A 17923-nucleotide genomic window follows, 5' to 3' on the forward strand; every position below is an offset into this window, starting at 1 on the left:
GGCACAGTCCTAGCCCACTAAGCCACACGCTATCCCCACTTACACTCGAATACTTTTTCATGCTAGTCTTTCACAATCCCTGCTGTCATATTCCGTGCAGTTTTGAAGGACTGCAGAGCATAAGGAGTTAATCCTTTGCAAGCCTCTGTAATGGGCTGGCAAGAATATTAACCATCCCAGAGACTGTGTTGCATCCTGAAAACAGATCAGTGTAAGAGACACGTACCTACTCCTCTGCTGACCATTAGAGTATAATGGTCTCTCGTTTGAAGAATTTCAGGGTGCTGCCTTAGCCTGGTGTCTGGTGGGTAATTCCCCATGTATGTGGAATTTTTGGATACCACTCTCTGCTGCGTAGCCATTGCCCCATAAGACCTCTATGCTTTCCAGCATCTGGGCATGAAAAACACCAAAGCAGAATCATAATACAGCCAAGTGACAACTGATTCGGATTTTAAACAAACAAAAAAAAAACAAGCTTTTAATTTCTGCTGTTGTAAATTAGAGGTACAAACTCCAGTAGACCAGGTTAAACTTCCATGACTGTGTTCTCTATTCTTCATGCACCGGTGCTGTTTGTAGAAAGATGTGGGATCAAACTCACTTGAAAGCCACTTTGCCTATGAACAAATGTCCATATTCCCCTCATTACTTAAGGGCTTTATTCATGTCCTTTAATGGTTTAATTTACCACTCCCCTGTAATTTAAAAATATAGTTTATGGTCCTTGTGTCTGACTTCCAAAGCCGGTCTTAAATCATGAAATATAAGGGGAGTACCCTGGCATAATTACATTCATGTTAACATATGTTTACAGGGAGGCGGGGGCTCGCTCGTCTCCCGCGGTCCTATTTTTCACTTTCACGGGCTGCTGGTTTACGTTTCAGCGTTAAATGCTGACGACAATTAAAGACTTAAATGAGGTGCACGGTTCCGATTCTCAGAAGTGCGAATTTGATGGGTTGAACAGTAGGTTCGGAAACAGTCGCGATCATCACAAAAATGCGATTATGTTGCTTAACTCTAATAAGGGGGATAACAGCTAAAAGTTATCGGTGCATGCTGGGAAGGATAAATGGCGTTCGGGGAAATGCCAGTAATTACGGGGAGTTTTGAGACTCTTTCATGCACCTTCAAACTTCTCCTGTGATGTGGCACTAATTCTGATATCAGCTGAGGATTCTGGGTAATTTTTTACGGGGCGGTTTGGCGCTGAAAGCGCCCCCCTCCCCGCTCCTATGTTTCTGCCTTTGCATTTTTGCTTGACTGGTGACGAACGCTATCTTTCATACGCAGACGGCCCTTTAAAGAAACCCGGGAGTCTTTGTCCGTCCACCCCGCCGCTCAGATCCAGCACCTTTAATGGCCGTCTGTGGCGTCTCTCTCCCTAAACTGGCGCCTAATTTACTCCCTGACAAGCGCGCGCTTGCACAAACGCACGCGCTCTCTATCTCTTCCTCTAATTCTTTCCTTATCTCTGCGCGAGTCTTGAATGTACGCAAATAATTCATCTGGATTTTTCAGCCCTTATCTGAACTGCAGTCTCCTCAGTGCCAGGACTGTGTTTAGGGAGCACAGAAGAGTGAAAGCCGACCTGCCTGGAACTGATGTCACCGTCTGGCTCAAGGCTGGCCGCCACTGAAACGCTACTCTGGACAATGCACAGCACTGCAGAATCTACCTGGGTCTTCGGTTTCTGTTAGCGGATAGCTGGAAGACTGCAGGCTGTAATTCTAGGGAAAGGTTGGTGATAAATTCCTCATTTTTGAGTTTTTTTTTTTAATTTAAGGTGACAGCCAGGGATGGACTCGTTGTTTCAGGGCCGCTACTCAAAAAGTAATTTTGTCCCCCTCCCCAAATGTTTAAAAAATTAAATAAACAGCTAGTGAGTAAAGTCAGAAGACCATAGTTAGCTAGCTGGTTAGCAGAACATGGTGCTTCAGCCTGTTCTAAATAAGGAACGTGTCTAATTAATTTTTAGCATAGTGACTTTGAGTGATTTGAGTTATTGTAAACACCACCACTGGTGACAGGATGTTATGGGGGGATTTTAAACTGGAGATTTCAGCTAATAAATTAGGCGTTCATGTCCAAGTGTGAAGAAGGGTGAAATATGAAGTTTTGGGTAAACAAATACACTTCAGACTGAGTCCATGTTCTGGTGACCACCATGCTTCACTTTCTTCGTTCTTCAGCCCAGCCAATCAAATTCTCTCCATCTGTTTCCGTAACTGCTTATCCAATGAAGGAGGCTGGCAAGGCCCAGAGTATGAGGTAAGCCAGCCTATCACAGGACACGTAACACAAAAGCACAAACTAAGGACATTTTTTTTCCAATGCACCAATTAGTCTGAACTACATGTTTTTGGCCATGTGGTAGGAAACCGGAGTACCCAGAGGAAACCCACAGGAACTAGCTGCTTATACACAAAGCTGTTAAATTCACATTCTGTAGCACAGCTGCTGCTGTGGGCCAGCTTTTGTACCTTGAAGGTAACGGTTGAGAAACTTTGAAGTTACAGTAAGGAGGGAAACAAATTTGCTGTTTTGTACAAGTCGTTATTGTCATTATTGTCGTGTTATTGCCAGCGTGGCTGTGGTCACCTGTCCACAAAAATTGACTTTGGTCCTGTTTCTGCCCGAGGGCCGGTCTGTGGACACAATTTAAGAACCAAGCTGGGCCTGTCCCTAGAAGACCACAGTCCTTTTACTGTACTGTGATAATCAGGGTACATCTGAGTCCACTTGTCCCCAGTGACCTGGAAAGCTGTCTAACGTACCTTTGGCGTGACTGGTGATGTTGTGTCGGACGTGTGGACTCATGCACCCCCCATAGCTATCTGCAATTGCTCTTATTTTTCTGAATGAGCAGCTTCAGCATATTTGAAGGGCCCCTGTTCCAATATTCAGAATTAGAGCTCAGTCCATGGGATTAACAAAAAATACTCATTACAGAGGAGGGTCACAGGTGCCTAATGTGGGCATTCAAGGGTTACAGGAGACCCTGGACAGGATACCAGTCCATTGCAGGGCGCATACACACTCTATGGGCACTGTAGATACCATTTTGCTTAACCGAAAGCCTTTGGACTGTAGCAGTAACATAGGGAGTACATGCAGTCTGCACACATGCAGCCAGATTGGGAATCATCTGGTCCTGTCTATAACTGATGCTGTAACGCTGACATTTCATTTGTGGGATTAATAAAGTTCATTTTATCCCAGGACCTTGGAGGTATGACAGCCACCTGGCTTAACTATATTTTGATTAATTGTCATTGTTGACACACCAATGAAATGTGTCCTCTGCATTTCACCCATATGTGACATAGCATTTGGCAGCTAATTCAGCACTTGGGGGCGGTACCTTGCTCAGGGTACCTCAGTGGTGCCTTGCTGGTCGGGGATTCGAACCTGCAATCTTTCAATTACAAGTGCACCTCCCTAACCATTAAGCCACCACTGCCCACTATGTTAGTTATGTTCATGTGGTCGCACCTCACAGAACTGACCATTTGACCGCTTCCAGATGTAACTAGCTGACCATGACAGAGTGACAGTAAAGGAAAAGACAAGTCTGCCTGTTTCGTTTATAAAATTCCCCCTGTTTTATGGGAATTTACTGAGCACTTGAGGACAATTGGATTTAACCATCATGGGGAAGGTTTACTGGTCGTCCGTCCCCCCCGGAAATACTTTTTTACATCCATCATTCTTGTATTTTTTCCATTGCTGTCACTCAGTGTACACTGGAAACTTGCGTTTTGTACGGGTCTTTATATATTGTCTTACATTCTACAGTGTGACCACAACTGGTGTCGACTCAGCAGTGGAAAACACCCCTGGCTGTATTGCCTGTATAGCATGGGGGGGAAATGGTATTTGTTTGTGTGCTTTTTCCAGGAGTCAGAGCAAAGTGGTCTGCTTTTAAAAAAAGCATTCTAATATAACTGAGATGACAGCTATTGTTTATACCATACTTATTTGCTGAAGATTGAACATTTTTAAATCCAAAAAATTCTGGTAACGGAGTTATAGTTAAGGAAATGGAAATTTACTGTGTGACACAGGGGTAAATATCTGAAAGTCACATTTTGCACTCAGTAATAGGTTTATGTGGTAGACAGGACTGGGTTGTGTTCTGGGGCCTCCATAAGCCGCGAAACATTCTTAAATCACCCCCAAACCAGCATTCCCTTTGCTTTTCATGCACCACAGACGAAAACAGTTCCCTGTACAGAATATTGTCATTAGAGTCCCTGAAAAAAGTAGCCGGATTTTGACCAAGAGAAACCCGGTGATTGTTTGTTCAGTTCATTGTTTGTTCAGTTCATTGTTTGTTCAGTTCATTGTTTGTTCAGTTCATTGTTTGTTAAGTTTATTGTTTGTTTGTTGATTGTTTTCCTATTGCCATGGGTCATTTCATGTCTGGATGACCAGAAAGCCTGCTGCAGGTGGAGTATTGCCCCGCTTCACATTTTATGATGCTTAACCGAGGCCCTTTTCATTACACTCCAAACAAAAGGAGCGACGTTGTGAAAAATGTCGCTACATCACGCAGGTGACTCACGATGCCAAACGACAATCATTTTGACAGGAAAAAAAAAAAACTCCAGGTCTTTTTCTTTGCCCAGCACACATCTGTACGGCATGAGCTTGCAAAGAAATCCTTTTGATAGTTCAAATATCTGGGGACAGGTATTAACTATACCTATTCATTCTCCGCTTTAGAAAGTGTTAACGGGACTAAAAATTGTGCTTGGTCCTGAGCTTTTTTTGGTCCCGATGATTATGAAATCCAATAAAAATAATTAGGCACAGGACAGAATCAATAGGAGCCCACTGCGAGTGGGACTCTCCCTGTGTGCTGGTCAAACTCTGTGATCCCAAGGCCCTTGCCGTCACGGCGCAGCGCGGTGAGTTGGCCAAACAATCATTATGTGCCGTCCCTTAGTGAATTCGGGGCCCCGCTCTTTTTCATAGAATAGCAATTTATATTTTGTTGACTGCTTCCCACCCCCCGTGTAATTTGATTCACCAGTGACTCATTTTAGCTAATTCCACCCTCTAACGTTACGCCTAATGTGCCCTGAAACCTTTTATTGCTCAGGTCTTATTTATTTATTTCCCGTTTGACTTTGCGGAATGAAATCTCGGGCCAGGGCCTCCCAGAGAGAAGCCGGGTGAGCGTCTGTCCGACGGTGTTAATTTCAAGCTGTGACGAATTGTTTGTACGGGGAGGCGTCCCGCTCATCTCCGTGAACGACGCCGTCGGTAACTGCGCCACTGTGTTTGCATCACATTGTGGAAATTGGGAATTCCAGAGTCCACCTTGTGCCAAGTAGCTCTCCAGCTGCTCACCTGCTCTGTCTTCATCTGCTTCCCCTTAGCTAGTCTCTTGTTTATCCAGGATACTCTTTTTTTGTACTTTGTTTCTGATTTTGAATATTTTTTTCTATTAACTTCTCACTATTTTTGCAGCATATCATATAGCTCTTGTTCTGATGCTAACTTGACCTTGTTTGAAGGCTTAAGTTGGTGCCACTTAAGCTTAGGTGGCTCCTTGACAGCTGTAGGCTGGTTTCACACGGGACAAAAGCGCCTGTCTGATAAATAAATGTACATCTTTGAAATGAAACGTACTAGACTGCGATGCCAAGGGGTTGGCAGAAATACTGAATGTGCCCGTGGTTCCATGGGCTACTCACTGCCCCGAACGTGTAAGAGGACGGGGGGTGGTGTCACCTCGTGTCTGCGGACACCACCTGCGTGGTCGAGCTCCCAGATTGGCAGAGAGCCAGCTGCAGATTCACGGGCTGTTGCCACCGGCACGGTACCCTCTCGGTAAGCCTTCGGGCTGGCCTCGGATCTGAAAGGGCACGCTCAGGGTATGGGGGAGCGTTCCGAAGCAAGGTGCGAATGCCTGTAACAAATGAGTTGCCAGCGAATGGGCAGAACCTCTATCCCGGAGCCCTGCGCCCTGCCCACCGGTCGGTATGGTAACGGCCCCTTATTTGGCGGAGAGAGCCATCCGTGTCTACGGCTGGCTATTTGTCCTTGTCTAATTACTGATCTTGGCTGCTGGTCTCTGCGTGCTGATGACTAATGGGGGAGGGCGATCGGGGGGAGGACTGGACGGGGCAGTGGCTGGTGATTTGTGGGCCAGGCACTCTGTCATTGGCCTGGTCCCATTTGTCTTCCTGATGCTGGGGGCTTCTGGGCAGAAAATGGTTTAGAATTACTTCCATTTTCCAGCACTTTCATCCCTGGTCATCGCTTGGTTTACCAGGGATGGGCAGTGATGGAGGATATGACAGAAGCCTTGACAGCTTTTTCTCCTCCTCCCACCGTGGGAGAGGCTCTCACCGCATTCACATGGCTTCGAGCGAGGCAGAGATTCTAGTAGGTTCCATGTTGCACCCTGTAAAGAGCACAACTGACACGCGGAAACGTAAACATCCAAACTTAGGTGCGGCAAAAGAACCTTGGCTTGGAAGGCATTTCCATTACCGGTTTTGCATGTTCCAGATTGAGTTGTTCCTGGATCATCATCCTTGGATCCTTGGTCATTTATGTGGTGTTCCAGGTTTTAGGATGCGATGAGACAATAATTTTAAAAATGTTATTTATGTATATAATTTATGATGTTGATTGTCTAGATTCTTCTTGCATGTTTTGCCATGACACTCCAAAGTAAATTCCTTGTATATAAAAGTACAAGCCGGTAAATGTTTCCGATTCTGGGAAACGCCGATGGAAGCCTCACTGAATTCGAAGGAGGTCTGACCTCCTGCCTGCAAGATGGGTGCCATGCAGATCATTCTGTTTGCAACATCTCAGCTGTTTGATCCACCTTGAAAAGAATGGAAAAATAAAGAAAAGAGTTAACAGAAGGAAAACACATGTGCCGTTCAGGATAGTGAGTAGATCTCGGACTTCGCGACGAGCTGTACAAATGGATACGGCGCCTTTAAATTCACACGGTGCGGAGGTTAACCATGTTGCTGTGGGTTGTAAAATAGCTCGGGGTTCCATGGCTAAAAGCGGCGGCTCTAGGCCGCGGTATCGATTTTCGGGACTTTTTCTTGGCTTTTCCTGTTTAAGTAAATAAACACCAGATTTGTCATGTTTGCGCGGGGAAGAGGCCAGCACTGGGTCAGCCATGATTCATGCTGCCATCTTATGGGCAGATAGTTCAGGGCCTGCAGCTCGACTCTGACCCGGGCGCTGGGCCTCGGCGGTGCTAAATCACGGCCTGTCAGGAACCAGCAGAACAATGGGCCGTCTCTGACGGACGGTTTCCTCTGTAGTTAGTATGAGCATTTCTCTGCCTCTCCGGGCCGCTCGTCGGGGATGGGGGGCAGCCAGCCTGCTTAACGAGCTTCAGCCCGGGTCCAGGCCACGATCGCCCCGCTCGGACACCTTTATTTCCTCCCCTTCCCGTCGCTTCCTTATTTTCATTAGCCTAGATGGCCGGAGCGGCGGAAACAGGGAGATATTCTCAGGCCCAGAATGTGACTGTTTTTCCTCTGTTTTCTGTTTTTATTAGATCTCACATGAACAGGTGTTGACAGCCTGAGTCCGGTTGCCCCACACTGCCCCCCCCCTTGGTTCCATAACCCCACCCTGCCCCATCAGCCAGTGTTGCTCTCTCTAGTCCTCTAGCCTGTATGTGGCACACAGTTGCCCCCCGATTGGGAACTTTACCTGTTAGGACGCCCCCCCCCCCCCAATCTGTCTCCTGTTAAGTTTTCTGAGAGAGCACTGGGGCATACTCTATCAAATCTCTTAACCGAAGGCAGATCAATATGTCAACACCCAACACCAGCAACGCGGGGCTATGATGATGTTCCTGGGATTCCTGTTACAGTGCCGTGAACAGGGATCGAACCCGGGCTGTCGGGCTGCGTGACGGAAAGCATGAATCATTATTAGTGCGGCTGCCGGCTACTGCTCTGAGCCCCCCCTCCCTTAACACTGTGTTAATAACAGCCTGGTCCTGCAGCCAAAATGGATCAGCTGTTGGGCTGAAGCATGGCCATATGACTGTAGAGCTTGGAGGAGCATGATGTCTGTGTTGATGTGATATGTTAAAGAAATCATGTTAATAATGAAAATGCTGAATCAACTGCATAACATAAAAAATGTGATACTAAAAAAAATAATCATTTCAAAATTTTGCTTCATTTGGAATAACTGGCATTGGCTTCTTTGTGCCCTAAAAGATCTGACCCAAAGATCCTCAGATTTCAGAGGGCCTCACAATCCCTGCAGTGCAACTGAGGGTGCTCTTTCCAGATTAGTGTCCCTCTGAGACTACGCTACCCTCTGCTGGACGGAGGTCTCCATTGCTGCATTTTGCTGGATACTCCAGTGCTCTTTTCATTCAAGGCTACCATTGAAGTGCTTTGGTAAAGGTCACAAAATCAAAACCACTGGAATCCTGCAATTGTTGCTCATTTCTTGTGTTTGTCGTGTCGTATGCTCTGTGTTGTATCACTTGGCGTCTTTGGTGCATTGCGTGGTATTTGGGTCCAGGCTATAAAATCACTGAAGGATTTTAAGTTCTAAGACTGTTAAAATTTCCTGAAATAAATTACTCTGCCTGTAAATGACAAACAGCGGAGATGTGAAGCTTGTTCTATTTTATTTTTTGCCATTTGTGGATTAATCATAATTTCGTCCATCCTTCCTTCCATCCATCCATTCATTTCCTGAAACCGGGGGGGGTCCAGAGCCTATTCCAGAGGATAAGGGTACAAGGCAGGGAACAACCCAGGATGGGGCGCCAACCCATCGCAGGGCACAGTCACACACCAGTCACTCACACGCCGGTTCACTCCGTTCACTCACTTAAATCAAAGGTTATATTTTGTACACGCCTTCACCTTAAACCTTATTTTTAAAATCATTTAGACGATTTAATCTTTGTTTTCGTGTGTAGGCATGTGAATTCTGAAACAGCCTCGCCTAAAATAAAACCCTTTTTTGAAACCCACAGCAGATTGGAATTAGCCTGTGCTGTCAATCACGGCCTCTTTCGACCAATGGCAGTCAGTAAAGTCACCGTCCAACCAACCTGTCCCTCCCACAAAGTTCCATTCCTGCCCGCACTAGTTAAAAGCGTCTATTACATGTGATACATGTAAAATGTGTTTCCCTCGCCATTTAGGGTGAATATTCTGCTAGAAAATACAGCCCCTTAGGTGTATGGAATCTACGGTGTTGCCCTTTTCATTCTGCTGTAGTAAGACCCAAATCTCATCCACCTTCAAATGACAGTAGGGAACCATTTTAAACACCCATGATATATCCCTGTCATTTAGTAAGCGGTAAGATGCCAGTCAGTATATAATAAAAAAAAGAACAGATTACCACTACATATTTTTTCATGCTTCATGTCAATCAGTTGGCTGTAACCATGTCAGCACCTCCGGGGTACTAATCTGTGATCTCTAATTCACACGTTCGGCTGGCGTGCTGACGTGATGTGGCTGCCATATTTTAAGTACCTTCAATTAAAGTTCAAATAGATTCCGCCTCTGTCTGCTCCAAGGACGCAGCGCGGATGGAAATGTGTCGCCGCGATTCAGATATTTGAAAACACGTCAGTGCGTAAGTGTCAACTCTTTCCCCCGATCATCCGCCAGCTTTTTTCCTCCTTAAAGGGTGCAAACTCCAGCTGGTGAGCGAAACAAAGAGTGAAATTTTGTTATAGGTTCAACTGGAAGAAAATGTGCCAACCATAAGCCAACAGAACCGGACCCATCCGCATGGACATCTGCGGGTCATTTTAAGGACAGTCATCCCTGTAACTCAGAACTATTTGGGGAGCCCTGACTTCCTGAAACCAGTCCGACGACATGCGATTAGCCAAATCAGCATAACGTGTGTGTTTGTGCCCTCCTACGGACTGGCATCTCTAGCCGCTCACTCTGCCTCCTGGGACACCCTCCAAACTCAGCACGTCCCTGTACTGGCTAAACAGTTATGAAAGATGGATTTAACCCAGCCGATTGCGGCTTGGAGAACTTTGTTTTATGACCAGAAAATGTAGTTGCAGCATCCATTTCACAGCAAATAGCTGGGTGTTTGACTGCCATTAAAATTAGATTTAAAAAGTACAATAGCACAAGAGCATAACTTTGGGTTGAGCATTTTGGGGGGGGGGTGAAGGGTTGAGGTCTCCACCCATGGGGTCCAGGGGGTTGTAGTGGCTGGTTTTGATTATTGGGGGGGGGGGGCATTCCCTCGTAATTTACACCCTTGGCATCTTCAATATCTATTTAAAAAAAAACCTTCTAATATAAGCATATGACATGAATTAAGTTAAATGAACATGCCACTTGGCAACAGCTAAATGGAGAATTAAATCTCTTCATGGGTTGTGCTTTTAAAAGGTGTTGCTCAAGTGACATTTTTTTCCTCAATGCGAGCTACAAATTCCAAGGCTCAGAAGCACAACTAAGCTTCAGCTGTGCTGTTTTATCTTTTTTTAGTGTTTAATGTGTACTTGGTTTTTCTTTCTAGTTAATTATCCAGATAATCAGGACCGTTTTACGAGGGCAGGCAACAGATATGGATTCGAATCCTTCTGTATTTATACAGTACGTCGTTATTGTAAGGGTAGATAAGATAAACTAGGAAGTCAGTCGTAGGGCTTAGACCCGCGTTACAGGAAAAGCCTCCAGGAGCCTGAAGGAGGTTAATAACACGTACGGGAGTCAATAAAAAAAGAAAAGCACTGGCTCGCTTTCCTCCGTCCTTCTGTGTCAAGAGCCGTTTAACCCCGAAGGAAGGAACCCGATCCTGCCGCCCTGCAGGTCGTTAGCCGGGAGTGAGCTCAGCCGGCCCCGGGCGCAGCTGGCTCGGGTTTCCCCGTAATCGCATTTCGCGCCTCGGCTGTTGCGATTAGCCGGCAGCGTGTTGGACAAATAGCCCGGGTCCTAATAGCCGCTGGGCAGCGGTGAAGGGATGGGGGGCAGTTTACAGGATGCAATTTCCTTTAATATAAACGTCCTAATGCAATCTGGCGGCCGTGGTGCGTCTGCCGGCCGGGTGTGTTTTTCTGCTGACTGCTCCGTTCTTTATTATCATGGATGAGTGACTCGGTGGGAGTGCATTATGCATCGTTTTCACTTTAAAGATCATGTGCGCGGAGGCATCGCGCAAACAAGGAAATATGTCTTTGATTAAACTATCTTTTATCTCTTTATTGATTAAAAGGCTCTGTTTGGTAATGGAGTGGGGGCCGGCGTGCGCGCCCGCGATTACACCCTGCAGTGTTAACGACGCGCGGGCTGCGCGTGTTCCCCGAAACGCTCGTTGGCAGCTTAAATTGCAGAGTAGCTATAGCTCATACAAGCTAGTTCACTTTCTCCACAACCATAAGTTTTTTTTTTTTTTGAGATTGTAGTTTTAAGTAACAGCCCAATCTGAATTTTGGCAGGAGCTCAGTGGGTTTTGGGTTTGAATCCTGCCCTTCTTGTGTTTGCATGGGTTTATGTACTAAATTTCCTCCTGAAGCTCAGTAACAGGTGAGTTTTTGTTTCTAAATTGGCCATAGTGTGTGAGTGAGTGTGTCCTGTGATGGACTAGCATGCAATTTAGTGTATCCCCTGCCATACAGCCCGTGTTTCCTGAAGTCTCGGCACGATTCCGTACAGGATAAGTGGTTATGGAAATCAGCTGGATGTTCTGGCTTACACATCGTATTTTTTTCTGCTAAACTGTTGTCTGTTGAACCTGGAAGGGCTCTGAGCGATTAGGTATTAGGTTCTAGGGGAGGGTAGGTCTGTGTCCGGCCAAAGCTCTCGTCGCGTGGCCGGCCAATCAAGCCACTGCGTTTCCGCGTCTGGCCACGTTTGACAAACGACTTCCTGTCTCGCTAAATCTGTCCTCTAATTACTCCGGGACGAGAGAGGTGTGTCCCGCCTGTCAGAGTCGCTCTTGCCTCTGGTTCCCACCTCAGCCGGCCCTCCGTAACGCCTCTCGAAGTCTCCAAACGAGACGGATTAAGGGATCCGGAGTCGGCGTTCTCTGGAAACAGATGGAGGTTCACTCTGTAATTAACCCATCAGAGTCAGGCAGCTGGAAACGGGCCCCGGCCCGTGAAGAACACCCCGGGATGGGAGGAAGGCAGCGGGCTGTCAGACACACCCCCCTACCCCCCTGGAGCACCCCCCAGCTCAGTGCCCTCGTTTTATTTCTCATTAGCAGGCTGCAAACTGCTGGGGGATGAAATTTTGCTAACAGGAATTAAAAGTGCATTAAGACATTGGAGAGATTCATTCCCCACTAATAGATTTACTAGCAGTTTGACCTTTGAGTTTATTAGCGACACAGGCTGGGGGGGGGCGGAGACGGGCTGGGTGGTGTGTCACGTCTAGCGTGTTGCACTTCTAGTCAGCCCTGGTAGGAAGGGTTTGGATTATTACCAACATTGCCCTGGTTATACTAGTATTGTCACCTGGGTGATCCCATCCCATAATCCCCGGCACACTCTCCTTCTGAACGCCCAGTAGATCCACCCCTTCACATTCTGCCTTGGTGGCTGTTGACCAGGGTCAAATACAGAGGTCACTGGCCCCAGCTGAAAGATGATTGCCCCCCTCCCCTATTACTCACTGATTGAAAACATATCATTGGCTAATGAAAAGGTTGCCCCCTCTGTATGAATTATGGCCCCTCTTGTGCCCCCACCTAAAAAAAAATCCTAGCATTGCCCCTGCCATTAACATCCTTCGTGCATGTCTGGCTCCGGTCTGTTGCCAGTCCATTGCATGTCTGCCGCCCTTGTGTTTATCAGCCGTTACTGCAAGTGAGTCAGTCACTGATGTGGTTAATTGTTTATGACCCTTTGATTGTTCCGGGTAGCCAGTTGGGGGGGGGGGCTGTTTGGTAGAGAGTTTGTTAATGAGTCCCGGGGAAGTTCACATTTCAGTCATACTGTGTAACTGTATATGATTCCTTTAAAATGCTGAAAATACTATTCGGAGAATGTCTGGAAAAAAATGGATAAATGTTTTTTTTTCCCTTATTGGCAAAACTACTGAGCAAGTTACAATGCAATTTGCTTCCCCTGTTTTCTGTAATTAGCACTTTAAAGAAATAGAGTAACATTGATGAGAAGGTCAATAATCCTGATCTATTGTGAAATTAATCCTGCCATCGACGTAACATGGGAACCATACAATTAAGGGGGGGGGGGGACTCCAGAAATTGTGAAAAAAGGGGAAAATGGACATCTGTTTTATCTTGTGGATTCACCGTGCAGAAATCCTATGAAGGCATAATTAATTCATGCATTGTTAATTAGAAACTGGTATAAGGTATGATTATGCATGAGGGGGAAGGAAAACACAATTAGAGATAGAGAGCTAATGATTTTTTTTTTCTTCGGTGACTGAGTGTATTTATTACCAATTTAACGGCACTAAACTGTGGCTCTCGTTCCCAAATCAACAAGCTTCTGTTTGGGGCAGCAAGGCGAGTCGGATTCGGGCTGCTGAAGATCGATCCCGCATGCAGGGCTGGGCGGCCTCGGCCTGGGCTGACACTCATCCCTGGAAAACACCGGAAACTCATAACTGGGATGATGGCCGGAGTTTTTATTATGACCTGCTGCTCCCGACAATCATCCCGACAACATCGGCAGACAACCTGAACCAAACACACGTGAAGAGGTGACAAAAATGGGCCGATTGGATCAAATGTTCCTGAGGAGCAAGATCGGGATCCTTCTGGAAACCAAGAGAATGACGACCTGATTCCGAATTCTGGAGAAACCTGTTGTGGCTTTGATTTCGACCAAAACAACAGCTGCCAGGTTGAAACATTTATTGGAAGACTGACTGACAGAGATGCGGGGCCCAAGGGAGTTTGAACAGTGCATCTACAAATTCTCTTCAACAGAGAGGGGACTGATGACTGCAGAAGTGTAATGTTATTGAATTTGTCCATAATAACTCTTTACCTCTATCTTTTCAGATGATTAGTAGCATTGATTCCTTGACCATGCTACACAATCATATAAACAATAATCGCAATGACACACTGATCGAGGCCAAGTGCAAAAACATCTGATCAACACCCATGGTGGATCATTAATAATAAAGAATTTATTATACCTGATTACCTGAATACCTGATCATTGTTTATATTGTCTATGATAAGACTGTTGTTTGAGAGTAGAGTTGTGGAACCTCCTGCAGGGAATCATGGGTAATCTGCTTGGTCCAGGAGTTCACTCTCTGCTCTCCGGGCCTGAGAGTCCGGCTGGGTGTGGAGGCTGAGCCGGCTTGGGTGAAGGATTGCTCCTCAGCAGTTATGAGCCATTAAATCACGCCCAGGAAATCTCAAGGTTCCCCAAGACTGCTGCACAAGGAATCTTTGCCCAGAGAAATATTGTTTATGGTTTAAAAGCCAGCGATGGATTTATAAAAGAAACATTCATCATCGCAAGAAAACGGAACAAAACATTTCGGAAATAAATACTCACTCTATAGGTATACTTGTCACCTAGACAGCCCAATAACAAGTGAATTGGTGCTAGGATTCCTCATCTTCTGACGTAGACCCATCCCCCATGGACCGGCGAGTTCAGCTGGGGTAATTCCAATGGCAGACTGACCCATTAACCACGCCCCAGGTACCGCTATGAATTAAGTTAGGTCCTTAAAGGTGTTTTTTTTTTTTTTTTTTGTAAAATCACTGGTATTTATTACCTGTCAAACACCTGGAAATAGTTTATCGCTGTGTAATGCGAAAGACTCCTGCCGTACCCCAGATTTCTCCAAATGCTGTATAAAAATAGACTTCCTGAGTTCTTTATCGCCATGTTGATCCTTTTTCGTCGCAGAGGAGTCGAGGGGCACCGGGGAGAACCAACCGGAAAGGGTTGTGTGAACATCACAGTACAGAGACAGCTGTTTCAGAATGTTTGGAACAATGATTGATGCAAGACAGTTTTGATTGTGCATCCATCCATCCATCCATCCATCCATAACCACATATCTTGCCCAGGGTCCCTGTACGTTTGGAGGTCACCTTAGGAAATCGAAGATTATATATCCACACTATTTTTAAACCCATTTCAGTTTAAATACCATTTTCTCTCTGCAAAAACAGCCCCATATGTGTATGTCACTCCGCAGTGTCTGTCATGTTGATGCTGAGGCTTGTTTTATGGAATCTGTCGCAAACTCGAGGTGAAACTTTTAAACTTTTAATCAGTGAAAGTACCCTTAGTTTACTAAGAAAATGATCTTTTTCTTGGTGCATGTCTTCTTTCTCTGGTACTGCTAAAACAGATGAATTCAGCATTATGCGAACTGGACTCAAAGCTAATATCGCTTACACAGCTATTATTGAATGAACATTATTTCTTCATACATTAAGTATTACAGTAATATATTAATACTTACGCGCCATCTGTGTAACTTAATTTGAGATGCAGAGGTTTTACATGTGTATGTGAGAATTATACTGAAAATGGGAATATTTTGTTGATTTATTTTGAATTTGAATTTAAACTGTATCAGATTTGCTGTTTTTATTTCAGTGTATTAGTGAATTAGGGATATAAGATGTTAGTCCCGGTATTTATTTTGTGTGTTGCTTTTGTTTGCCACCATTTGGACAGGGTTCCTGGATGCTAGTTCTTGTGGAGGTATAGTGGTTTGCTTTGTTTTATTCTGTTTATTTTTTTTTTATTTAGGTTGGCATGGCGACTGTCATCCCAGGGTTGTGTTCCATGTGCGTGTAGCGTTGGCGTGACCTTCCTGTGTGACAGAGGTTTCCCTAGGTATCCACCCGCATTCCAAAGACGTGCAGTTAGACTGACTGGCGTCTCGGGTACCACTGTGTGCATGTATTTATATAGCGCCTTTCACAACACACTTGCCCCAAGACACTTGATGAGAGTGCGTGGCAAACCATTATACCATCATTTATAAACAATGGTGCATGAAACAGGAAAATGGGAATGAATGAGTGAGTGAATGAATACCAGAAGGTGACGGACGAGAGTCTGTTCCTGTGAATGGACTGAAATCGCAACCAAGTTGTACCCCCCTGCCTCGTGCTGCCTGAGATAGACCCCAGCCCCCTCCTCCCCCAACTCTGTCGCACATAAGCAGTTGGAAGATGGATGGATGTGCTGTTTTTCCCAGTCATGAATCAATTGAAAGCCAGCTGCTATTGATGAGAATCGATCCTCAGATCGATCTCAATAGTGGAACCAGTATTGCGCTCAAACGGTCCAGCTCGCTGTCTTGATGCTGGACGTCAGACGGCAGGAACAGTGACATCATGACATGTGCTGCGGCCGTGAGACTCTCGGCCTTTCCTGCGTCATGCTGCGTGCAAAGTGTCGCCCATCCATCCGGCTTCTGTGGACGTTTTTCCGAAGAAATCCAGGGTCCTCTATGTTGCTGCAGCGGGGAATTCGAACCTCTGTCCAAGTTCCTTATTTGTTATGACACTTCAACTGAAATGAAGCTTAATTTGCAATTTGTAGAAGTATGAGCTCTCTTGTGAGACATACACAGACATAAAGGTTAGGGCCCTGGGATTCAAACTGACAACATTCTGATCATAGATATGTAGTCCTAACTCACTGAGCCAAACAATGGCTACACTCCAATTCCTGTCATAGTTAAAGATGTATACATATATAACTGCATGCTTGCGAACACATGTAAAATAGTTATCTTGTGATGGTTAAATAGCGATTCCCTGTGAGTTCTTCACGCCGGGGGGGAGTCGGAGAGTCAGTGAACGTGCTGAAGGTCCAGTAATGGGGGGTGGGACCGTCGATGATTGTTACTGTGACAGTGTGTCTCTCCTGGAGGAGGGGGCTTGTGAGGGCAAGGTGTCGGTGGGGCTGAAGAGAGGAAGGAGCTGAGGAGGGGGCACAGGGGGGTGGGCAACAGCGAGGCACGTGGATGATGGATGGGCAGGACGGACAAGGCCGTGGATAAGAGCACAAACAAAGTGAGTAATAAATGAGGGCGACAGAGCGGCAGTGATAGGGTCGCAGCCTGCGTTGTGCGCTGGAGGGACCCGCCGGCAATTTGTAACGGCGAAACGAGGGCGCTGTCACAGGAATGAAGAGACAACGGTGTGGGGGGGGCAGGGGGCAGCCTGCTGTGCCCGCTCAGGGAGGGGGTTAATCAGGGCTATGCAGGGTGCTAATTTGCCCCATAATGAGGCCGGTTGCAGTGGAAGAGGATCTCTTCCCGGTGCCCGTCTGCAAATCCATGCCGTGCGCGTGATTTTCAGGCCGTTAATCTGACTGCTAACCTCATTTGAACGCCAACCCAGCCAAGACTCAGCCAATCTACAGCCCTGTAGCCAAGCTAAATAAATAAACTTTATTTTCAGATGTTGTCTCAAAGGTGATAGCAGAGGTCAGCTGTGTTATTTTAGCCTGGGCTGGTGAAATGAAACGGTCAAAGTTGACGAGACCTGGGTGACCCGGACTGTGTTCGACCATGTACGGTCGAGGCAGTCGACCCCGCGGCCTGGTCTGTCTCCTGCAGGCACAAACTGAGGGCAATAATGGTGGTAATTTATTGCTGGCATTTTCCCACACTCTGCCTACTTCTTTAAATTCCCAGAACAATTACCATCCCACGATCGGCTGGATCGCTGTTTATTTTTCACGGTTCGTTCCGGGCCTGCCCCTCCCTGCACCCTGATCTGTCCCTCTCAGTCTGTTTTATGGGTGACGGCTCTTTTGGGTCAGTCTCTGCGCGGTGTACACTCCTCCTGCCCAATATGACGTGGAGAACCCAACAAATCTGAGATTGCCAAAATCCCAGACGCTCTTTTCCTTCGGGAATTCTGCCCTGAATAGTTCACCAGACGGGCCTGTCTGCAGGGAATTTCAGAGTGCACAAGCCCCTTTGGTTGCTGAAAA

The 17923-nt window shown here is 46.2% G+C and overlaps 1 long non-coding RNA gene across 2 annotated transcripts; it reads left to right on the plus strand.

The window, feature by feature from the left end:
* Positions 1-875: 875 nt before the first annotated feature.
* Positions 876-14133, plus strand: LOC111837049 (uncharacterized). Of its 2 annotated transcripts, XR_002836556.2 has the most exons (4): positions 876-1186; positions 1297-1743; positions 2196-2274; positions 13469-14133. It is a non-coding gene; the product is annotated as an uncharacterized lncRNA (long non-coding RNA). The 2 variants fall into 2 exon arrangements; XR_002836555.2 differs by lacking the exon at positions 876-1186 and having other exon boundaries at positions 1193-1743.
* The last annotated feature ends 3790 nt before the right edge of the window (positions 14134-17923 follow it).

Source organism: Paramormyrops kingsleyae, chromosome 18 (assembly GCF_048594095.1).
Source record: "Paramormyrops kingsleyae isolate MSU_618 chromosome 18, PKINGS_0.4, whole genome shotgun sequence".
NCBI classification, from domain to species: domain Eukaryota; kingdom Metazoa; phylum Chordata; class Actinopteri; order Osteoglossiformes; family Mormyridae; genus Paramormyrops; species Paramormyrops kingsleyae.